The sequence below is a fragment of the Vicia villosa genome, linkage group LG2 (genome assembly GCF_029867415.1).
Source record: "Vicia villosa cultivar HV-30 ecotype Madison, WI linkage group LG2, Vvil1.0, whole genome shotgun sequence".
Lineage (NCBI taxonomy): Eukaryota > Viridiplantae > Streptophyta > Magnoliopsida > Fabales > Fabaceae > Vicia > Vicia villosa.
This window is the reverse complement of record NC_081181.1, coordinates 130736946-130748247: the sequence shown is the minus strand read 5'-3', so window position 1 is coordinate 130748247 and position 11302 is coordinate 130736946.

The following is an 11302-nucleotide window of genomic DNA, read 5'->3' as shown; positions in this document are numbered from 1 at the left end:
GACTGGATCGTCAATGGTCTTCAACAGTTGGGCTTCATGTGAAACCTGCAATGTACTCCATGCCAAAGTGAGAATTCAAGCAAGGGAGAGCAAGTACATAGATTTAGGCCAGATGAATGAATTACCTGACCCTCTAGTGAAAGAGGATATTTATAGCCCCCAGCGCGGGGCCAAGATTTCTTTATTTTAGGCTGGATTGTTGGAGGCCTAAAACGAAGGAAACTGCCATGATGCCACGTTGTAGGGCAGAGTCAGCAAGCGACCCACTTCCTGGTTGAATTACCCATAAGGTTCGGAGAGAAGGTTAACTGATTTTCTCTCTTCTGAGTGACCACGTGCTCTTCATGGAGCACGTGGGAATGAAGCTCCAACTGTCACAGGAGAGCACGTGCTCAGTTGGACTTGGGCCCTGACTTGCGTTTATTGGGCCTGCTCAGCCCAGACCAGAACAAAGTTCTTAACACAATCCTAAGGATTTTAATATTTGAGAACCACCTAGGAAGATTACCTCCATATTCATTTGGTATTTCATCTTCCTGGATATGCATGTTCATTATCTCTTGTTTGATCTTGGGAGAAATTTCATAGATCATCTTAAGAGTGTCTCCTACTTCTTTGGCGGTATTATATTTAAGAACATAAAAGTACCCTCTAGTGATTAAATCACGTATCATCAAGCTCATAACTTTAAAATCGGGTTTTACTTTTCTCTTGTCTTCTTTTGTCCAAAGAAAATCAGGTTTAATTACTACTTTATTATCAACACAAAAAGTAGAAATAAATTGACCATTAATTACAATGTCCCATAATTCAAAATTATTAGTTTCCATGAATCTTATAACATGATGTCACTTATTGAACAAGTGACTCCAAACACAAGAGTGAGAGTGCTTTGTGTAAGTTAAAAAGCGATGTCCAATTTTAAAAAATAATAAACGAAAACGTTTAAAATAATTTTGTAAAACAAATAGAAAATAGGCGGTAGAATAAAGAAAAACAGAGAGAATAAACAAAAATGCACCGTAAATAAATAAATAACTAAAATGTAAAGAGATAAGAAATAAGAGAAATGCATCAATGATTTATACATGTTAGGCCTAACCACTTAACCTATTTTTGTCCAAAAAAAAAAATCATTTGAGAGCTTCTACTGTATCATAAGCTTTTCATAGTTTATGCTCTCAAATGTTCTTACAATCAAACACGAGATTTTACACCAAGACAATCTCATAACCAAATAGAGCTTTTACACCAGGTTGATCTCATGAACCAAACTTCATCGAGCTGAGCTCACGAATCAAACAGGGATTATGACTGGCTAATTTCACAAACCAAACATGAGTTTTTAGTGGTTTAGCTCACGAACCAAAAAACAATTTCTCTCAAGAGATATTACACAAGATACAAAGTCCTCTTGAATATATTACAAGATAAACCCAACACCAGAACAAACAATAAATTTCACTGTTATTTTTCACTCAAAAAGCACTAAGGTAATTTCGTGAAAAATAAAGAAATGAAATGGAGAAAGACTATAAAGTGAGAAAGTAAACAAAAATATCTTTTCTAGTGTGTTTTAAAATGAGGAGAAGCTCTTTATCTATATGAGAAAAATTTGGCTTAAAAAGGAAAAAGATTCATGGGCTTTTAAATGAGCTAATCTATTAAGTCATAGGGTTAATCGAATACATAATCCAAATTCCAAAAAGGAGATCCTACTACGTCTATATGTTTTACCCTATTAGGGGGGTGTTCTTAATCGATTAGAAAGCTTTTTTCCTTTATCTAATCGATAATTTAAGGTATCTAATTGATTGGCAGTGTATACAAGCTTCCTCAATGCCAGAAACACTTCTGGTCAATCCCACAAGTATTTTGATGGTTCCTCTATAAATTTTAAGATTTTTTAGAAAATATAGAGAGATTGAAAACCTTTTTAGGTGATTGTATGGATTGCCTTAGTAAATTAATAATTACTATAATATCTTTATAATAGATCTTTTTGTAACCTTGAAGCTTTAAGATCCCTTACTTGATTCATCATTGTTTTAACATTTCATCTAGGACTTGCTTCTTAAGACTAGTGAGGCTTGATAGAGCTTTTTTATTATACCACCATCAGAAATTTCTTGACTAAAGATCATCAATGATTCCACCAAACATCGTTTGACAGTAGGTATTGAATCTGACTTTATACTTTGATCTCTTGATCTGTGTATTTTGATGCACACTCTTTTACTATTATATCACGACAATTCTAGAGTTTCATACGTTATTTTCACTATTTTAGTGTGCTTTTCTATGTTTAGTTTATTTCTCCTTTTGTTTTATTTTCGTTACTTATTTTCTGAATAAGTTGTAATTTGACACTTTTTACTGTGTAGGGCATAACTGTTAGACGCTGGCCTAAGGATCTAGAGGGGGGGTGAATAGATCCTACACAGTTTTTCCGGGATTATTACAGACTATAGCGAAAGCGGTTCTGAATCGACTTGCGTCTATTCCGGACCGCTATTGCAAAGAGTTATATGTGTTACAAAACCACAAAATATTCGAAATCACAGATAAAGAGATATGCTATCGAATCAATACGTGTCACAACTGAATATCAATTAACTTCTAGATTGACAAACTTTGATTTACAATGCAGTAAGGTGGATTAAGCAAATAGACAAACACTTGGTGACAATATTCAAATTGATGCTAATTCAAGATGTGGTGAATTGTGATGTTTATGCAGAACTTTTGATTCACAATTTTAACACTTGAATCATTAATCAATTCAGCAATTATACCAATAATGAACAGAATGTAACCGAAAAGATAAAAGCGATAAGAACACGATATTTGTTTAGGCAGTTCGTCGACCGTCCTCGCTACGACTACGTCTGCCCCCAATTCCAAATTGAAATTGGGTAATCTTTCATTAATGTTGAAAGTAGTATATACAAAGAAGATAACAAAGCGATAAACGATAAACCAATTATGTCAATCCTTTGAATCTTCTTCCCCCTTAATCTTGAGCCAGATCAAGGTTATCCAAGAGCTTCACTTTGATTCCCTTCTGCAGTGTCTTGATTCCTTGAACTCCCCGTTCCTCAATCGTTACACTCAGCCGAATCCTCAATGAACGCCTCTTGATAAAAACCCCCAAGAACCACCCGTCGTGGAGGATAAAACCCGCAGATTTTATTCACCAACAAACCCCACAAACCTTCACCCACTAGGAATCTTCAATTCCGTTCCATGGACGTTATCGAACTCATCACTAACCCGCAACGCAAGAATGATTATGTGTAATTGTGTTGGAGATGATGAAGAACGAAGATGAGAAGCGTTTGTGTATCTTTCAGTCGTTGGTGTTGCTTGAATAATTACCCTTGCACAATATATATGATTGCATAACAGTTAGAACCAAGAAAAACTGATTTTTGAACTTTCTTGATCAGTTAGGTCGACCACTTGTAGTGCTTAGGTCGACCTAACAGAGCTTGCAGAATTTTGCTCCCAGTTAGGTCGACCTGTTGAAGGAGTAGGTCGACCAGAATCCTCTTCTGATGCATTCTGGGGACATTTTCACAGATTAGGTCGACCTAGTTGATGTGTAGGTCGACCTAGCAGGCTGGTATGTAAAGTTCATCAATTTAGGTCGACCTAAATGATGTGTGGGTCGACCTAGCAGGAGTATATGAATTTTTCTCCATTTTAGGTCGACCTGGGTTGATGGTAGGTCGACCTAACTGCTGTTTTTCTGCATTCTTTTTGTTTAGCTTGTGTTGAGTCAACCTTTATGCATAGTAGATCATCCTGTGCTTTCATGAGTGATTAAATGCTTTGCTTTTCCGATTCCTCCTTGTTGTTTGGATGCTGATTCCTCCTTGTTGTTTGGATGCTCATTTGAGTTTGCCATAAATCAAAAACATTAGAGTGTGATCTTGTATTCACATACTCCCCTTTTTTGATGATGGCAAACCAATAGTCAAAAGCTTTGGTAGTAAGTGACACAGGCTCAACAAGGCTCCCCCGTACATCCAGCATCTATTTCTCAACCAAGCAATCTCTCCACAAAGCTCCCCCGTACACTCAGCATCTATTGTATCTATCTCCCCCTTTGACAACATCAAAAAGAGAAACAAAGAGAACAGAGTAGGAGAGTAACAAGAGAAATAAAGAATACCGGTAGTCATAGAGATAGATAACATGTAAATGGTGAAATCATAAGAACTAATCATGTTTTAAAGAAAGCCAACAACATACATAGTAGTTCAAGAGATTAATAAAAGAAAACAGAGAGTACTACATCATATAATGTTTTTAGCAACAAAAAAAACTTAATGGCATGAAATGCAATGAAATGATGATATGATAAACAATATGTCCTAACGCCTGCCCCTTCTTCCTCTTCCTCTTTGAAATGTATGAGGTCGATCTTCTTCAACCTGTTCCAACAAATCCAGCACAGACATGTTAAGAGTGTTGAAGCTTTGGCTTATGTTAGCATGGCGATGCAATGCCGTTTCCTCAAACTGATTCTGCCTCAATATGGAGTTGGATGCAAATGTTTCAAAATCGTTCCTTTGTTCCTGAACCAAGCCGTACAAAGATTGGTATTGACGTTGTTGTTCCTCATATCTATCTTGTTGAAGCTGCTGCATTGTTTGAAATTGAAGCTGTTGAGTTTCAAAGTTCTGCTGTTGTTGAAGTTGCATAGCTTCAAGCATAGATATTATATTGGATTGATCAGGAGGAGGTGGAGCAGTGTATCCCCAAGGAATTTCTTCATGTTGAGACGGAACATATTGCCAATTTGGATCCGTGTCATGAGCTATGTCTTCCATGGTTTGATCCTCATCATTTGCTATTTCTTGATCGTTTCCCTCTTCCTCATTTCCTACATTGTTTCCAAACTCCGTAGGATCATCATAGTTGTAGATAACCTTCCCTGTTCCTTTTTGAATGAGATAATAGGTTTTCCTAACAGGATTCCAATGATATCCCATAAGAGTCAAGGTGGTTTGTGAGAATTCTTGGGATTGATGTATGCGAGTGTAGTGTAAGTGATCAAGTCGCATACCAAAGTGATTGACAATTGTTTGAATGATTGAACCATAACACAGGGCTGTAGTTTTCTGTTTGACCTCATGAAACTTAGCAGCTAGGAAGTGAGGCCAGTGTAAACGCGTTCTATTTTGCAGCAGATACATGAGCACCACTTCATTTCTTTCAATTCTCGAATATCCTCCTGCCCTTGGTCGAATGATTCTTGAGATTACCCAATTCAAGAGCCTAGGATCTCGCTTCAAATGACCAGCTGTTATTGTTTCATTTGATCTGTCAAATACAGAAGGATCTTTGAGGATTGACTTCATGTAGGCCTCATGGTCATAGTTTCCCGGTACATCCCCGTCTACCATACGGAGTTCATCACCAACAATTGTCAGACCAAAGATACTAATCCAGACCCGTTTGTCAACAATATGCGACCTAGATCCCATTTTGAAACGGAAATTACAACCGTCCCCTTTTGTAAATCCTGCATAGAAAGCCCTAACGGTATTTTCACAGTACGGGGTATCACATTGCACTAAGGGATGAATATTTTGATGTTCAATTAACGCAGTGACATCAGGAATATGCATGTTTTCGACAAGATTTGGATCATAAGTATATTGCTTAACAATTTTCCTTTTCATCTGCCACTTCTCAAAGTTTTCTCTACAATCAGGATGAACAAGAGCACTTACCGGTTGAGATGATGAACTGGAAGCAATTTCCTTTCCTTTTCTTGATTTTGGAGGCATGGTTGGAGATGCTTTGAGTGAGAGAGGGATGATATTTTGACAATTTTGAGTTTGAGGAATTAGGGTTAGCCGTACCAAAAGAGGTGAGAATGAGAGGGAATGCAAGAATGGAATGTTTTGAATGAATGATATTGGGTCGGGTCGACCTAACAGACCCAAATATGGAAAAAATTAACGCAGTAGGTCGACCTAAAGTGAAGCTGGGTCGACCTAACAGAAGTAACAAAGCAAAAGACCAAATTAGGTCGACCTAAATTGTGAGTAGGTCGACGCAACTGGACCTTTTTAGTTTTTCTAAAAAAGCTTCTTATGTAGGTCGACTCAAATACAGAGTAGGTCGACCTAAGCTTCTTTCAATGATGAAAATGCCTTAGAAATGTTTCTATATGATGTATTTTTGTTTTGTCATTTGCTTGAATGCACAACCATTGTATGTTATGAATGAAAATGATGAACACATATACATAAGTATTTGAGAAGAGTAGATAAGAGCACATGAAGTCACTATAAGCATGTTAATTGATAGCATATTATAGCATCAATAAAATTTTTGGAAGTGAACAATAAACATGTTACCGCTTTCTCAATATGTAGGTGTTTTGTCATCATTGTGTGGAGTCTTCTTGTCAGAGTGCCATACTCCTAGATTTGATGATGAATTGTTTTGATGGAATGTTTCACAGGTTGATTTTTGCGAAAAACTCATTTAGTATCGATTACTCGATGTTCTCCCGGATGCGGGACATAGTCCCAAACAATATTCTGCTAAGAATAGGTTTAAAATCTCTTTGCAATGCAACTTGCCAATTTGCACATCAAGTACTGCGTCCTATGTGTTTTTCGGAATATCTGTATTTGTAATGTATCTCATACATTTGCGATGGTTAGGACACCTACATTTCCTTTGCCAAGTATGGTTCTTCAATCTGTCTTCATAGATGACATACCAAGATTGGTATGTCTTCCTTTATGTGTCTTGAGCACCAGCTGTCAAGGAACCACCACCGTTCGGCGATGTCAAGACACTTTTCCTGCGAGATTAAATTAGAGTGGAAGGTCCCCAATCTTCATTGGGTCCTGGATGGTGAGTACACAATTTGTTTCACTTAGGCAACCATTGAAATACTCCTTTAGGAACTAAAATTCTCCTAAATTTGCATTTTTCAATGGTATGTCCCTTTTTGCAGCAATAATGACAGGTAATATGATGAGAATATGGAGTTTTGCTAGTTGATACTTTTGGTACAAAAGTGTATTTACTATATAAAGGAGTATACGATCTTTTGAACTTGTTTGGATCAACCGCAAAAGTCACTTTTGGTTGTAGAGCCTTGTCTAACTTGGCTTTTAGATCTCTCACTTCTTTTTGCCAAATGTGACATGTCTCACAACCAAACCATGATGTAGGATCTATTTCAACTTTGTCCTTTTGAATGTCTAGCATAGATTGTTTTAAAGCTTCCATATCCTTTTCGGTTTTCTCAACTTTTGATTCAAGATATGAAAATATTTTCTTATTTGAGGCCAAAAGTTTGAAAGCTTTAATTGCATCTCTATGTAATTCTTTAAAAGCAAGTTTTAGTTGAGAATGAGATACCTTATCTATGAGTTCAGGTTTAAGATGACTTACAGCTTTCTTTTTCTTGTTTTGATGAGCCATGAAACATAGGTTTGCTGATTCTTCTTCATCGCTTGATGAGCTTTCACTAGATGAATCACTTTCCCATGCTATGTAAGCTCTTTTAGATTTGTTATGACCTTTGCTTTGGTTCTTCTCCTTTTCTTTCTTAAGATATGGACAATCCGGTTTGTAGTGACCGGCTTTCCCACAATTGAAGCAAAGACCTTTGATCTTTCCTTTGTTGTCGTCATCTTGTTTGAACATGTTTGATTGCTTTCTATAGTTGATCAAGCCTTTGTCGGAATGTTTTGCTCCATTTTTCTTTAGATATTTGTTGTATCTTCGCACAAACAGTCCCATTTCCTCATCATCGGAGTCTTCGTCATCACTTGTGTCACTATCCTTTGGCTCTCGTTTTGAGGTCTTGGAGCTCGAAGCTTTTAGAGCTATTGACTTCTTCTCTACCTCTTTCTCCATGTTCTTTTCTTTCTTTGTCCTCTTCTCATGCATGTCAAGGCATTTAAGATGCTGTTCATGTTCCTCTAGTTTACCAAAAAGAGTGGTAATGTCTAAAGTGTTGAGATCATTTGCTTCCTTAATTGCTGTAACTTTAGGTTGCCATTCCCTGTTCAAGCATCTTAAGATTTTGTTAGTAGCAACTGCATTGGAAACAGGTCTATCAAGAGAATTTAATCGATTTTTCAGATGAACGAATCTCTTCTGCATGTTTTCGATGGATTCACCATCTTCCATGTGGAAGAGTTCGAACTCTTGAGTTAACGTATTGATCCTAGCTAGTTTGACATCATCCGTTCCCTCGTGGGCAACTTGCAATGTGTCCCACATAGCTTTAGCTGATCTACAATGGGAAACGCGATAGTATTCATCAACTCCTAGAGCTGAGATTAGAATGTTTCTCGCTTTCCAATCGTATGCATATCTCTTTTCATCTTCAGCATTCCAAGTATCTTCTGGTTTTGGAACAACTGCACCAGCTGCATTTGTCATGGTGATCTGAAATGGACCATTGACAATAGCTGTCCAGATGTTCCTATCAATTGCATTGATATGGACACACATACAATCCTTCCAATAGCCGTAGTTTTCGCCGTTGAAAACTGGAGCTCTATTATGAGCCCCTTTAGGTCCGGAAGCCATCTTTCCAATAAGTGTTTCACGTAGCACGGAATAAACCAGAGCTCTTGATGCCACTTGTTAGACGCTGGCCTAAGGATCTAGAGGGGGGGTGAATAGATCCTACACAGTTTTTCCGGGATTATTACAGACTATAGCGAAAGCGGTTCTGAATCGACTTGCGTCTATTCCGGACCGCTATTGCAAAGAGTTATATGTGTTACAAAACCACAAAATATTCGAAATCACAGATAAAGAGATATGCTATCGAATCAATACGTGTCACAACTGAATATCAATTAACTTCTAGATTGACAAACTTTGATTTACAATGCAGTAAGGTGGATTAAGCAAATAGACAAACACTTGGTGACAATATTCAAATTGATGCTAATTCAAGATGTGGTGAATTGTGATGTTTATGCAGAACTTTTGATTCACAATTTTAACACTTGAATCATTAATCAATTCAGCAATTATACCAATAATGAACAGAATGTAACCGAAAAGATAAAAGCGATAAGAACACGATATTTGTTTAGGAAGTTCGTCGATCGTCCTCGCTACGACTACGTCTGCCCCCAATTCCAAATTGAAATTGGGTAATCTTTCATTAATGTTGAAAGTAATATATACAAAGAAGATAACAAAGCGATAAACGATAAACCAATTATGTCGATCCTTTGAATCTTCTTCCCCCTTAATCTTGAGCCAGATCAAGGTTATCCAAGAGCTTCACTTTGATTCCCTTCTGCAGTGTCTTGATTCCTTGAACTCCCCGTTCCTCAATCGTTACACTCAGCCGAATCCTCAATGAACGCCTCTTGATAAAAACCCCCAAGAACCACCCGTCGTGGAGGACAAAACCCGCAGATTTTATTCACCAACAAACCCCACAAACCTTCACCCACTAGGAATCTTCAATTCCGTTCCATGGACGTTATCGAACTCATCACTAACCCGCAACGCAAGAATGATTATGTGTAATTGTGTTGGAGATGATGAAGAACGAAGATGAGAAGCGTTTGTGTATCTTTCAGTCGTTGGTGTTGCTTGAATAATTACCCTTGCACAATATATATGATTGCATAACAGTTAGAACCAAGAAAAACTGATTTTTGAACTTTCTTGATCAGTTAGGTCGACCACTTGTAGTGCTTAGGTCGACCTAACAGAGCTTGCAGAATTTTGCTCCCAGTTAGGTCGACCTGTTGAAGGAGTAGGTCGACCAGAATCCTCTTCTGATGCATTCTGGGGACATTTTCACAGATTAGGTCGACCTAGTTGATGTGTAGGTCGACCTAGCAGGCTGGTATGTAAAGTTCATCAATTTAGGTCGACCTAAATGATGTGTGGGTCGACCTAGCAGGAGTATATGAATTTTTCTCCATTTTAGGTCGACCTGGGTTGATGGTAGGTCGACCTAACTGCTGTTTTTCTGCATTCTTTTTGTTTAGCTTGTGTTGAGTCAACCTTTATGCATAGTAGATCATCCTGTGCTTTCATGAGTGATTAAGTGCTTTGCTTTTCCGATTCCTCCTTGTTGTTTGGATGCTGATTCCTCCTTGTTGTTTGGATGCTCATTTGAGTTTGCCATAAATCAAAAACATTAGAGTGTGATCTTGTATTCACAATAACTTGAGCAATGTGATTCTGTTTGACGAGTTCTAATATGCGTTGGAAATCTGAGAGGATAAGCTATCAGTTTCGTGTTGAAGTCAAAAGCTAATTCGAAGTGGAAAAGAGTCAATTACTGTTTTGTCGCACCAGACTTACCAAATTAATTAGTTCAGGGCCGATTTTTATGTTTTTTTTGGGTCAGATGCTATCAGGGCCCGATGTCTCTTGTATTATTATTTAATCAAATTTTGCAGCATTAGATTATTCATTTAGTACTTACGAAATTAGAAATACAGCTTACGAATTCTATGGAGAACTAATGACCTAAGGTTGATCTGTTTTTCGAGTTTCCACCGATATTTGGAGGTTTTCATAATTTTCAATTCAATTTAAATTTATTTTCCATTATCATTATGTCTATGAATTTGATTGCTTAATTCGATTGCTATCGTTTGCTTAATCTAATTGTTGCTTACATAATAAAATTGATTTATTTCGATTGATGTATGTTCTTTACCGTAATCGTGTTAGCGTAGCTTTTTTGTTAATCCGTGTTTGATTAAGTTGCGTTTGTTTAATTCCCGTATGCCTTATCTGTTTGCTTAATTCAGAAATTAAGCATATATCATACAGTATCAATTGCGCTTGTTGATTGTTGTTGTAATAAAAAAGGAATAGAATTCGCTTGGGATTTTGGGATTATAATAATTGATGATAAGTTGGAAGCAGAAACAGTAGATCAACTTGTTAATCTTATTCGTAATCAAATTATTTTGATCATAATCAAAAACCTAAACCCTCCTTTGTTTCAATCAGTTGGTTAAAATAATCAAGAGTCCTTGTGATACGACTCGAGTGTCGCTTCCGTTTTACTACATCTTAATTGCTCGCTTTTTACCCGTGTGCGACATCGAATCATCTCTCAAACAAAATATCTTGAACTTGATAGAATATATTTTATCATTACTTCTTCCTTATGGAAAAAAACTATGTAATATAGTGTTGTCATCATCAAAATCATCATGAACATTTGACTAGCGGATAGTTGTAACTGCAATCATAGATCCACAAGCACAAAAGTTCTTTATATTGGAAAAGAATTGACTCAAAAAGAAAATAATTTATG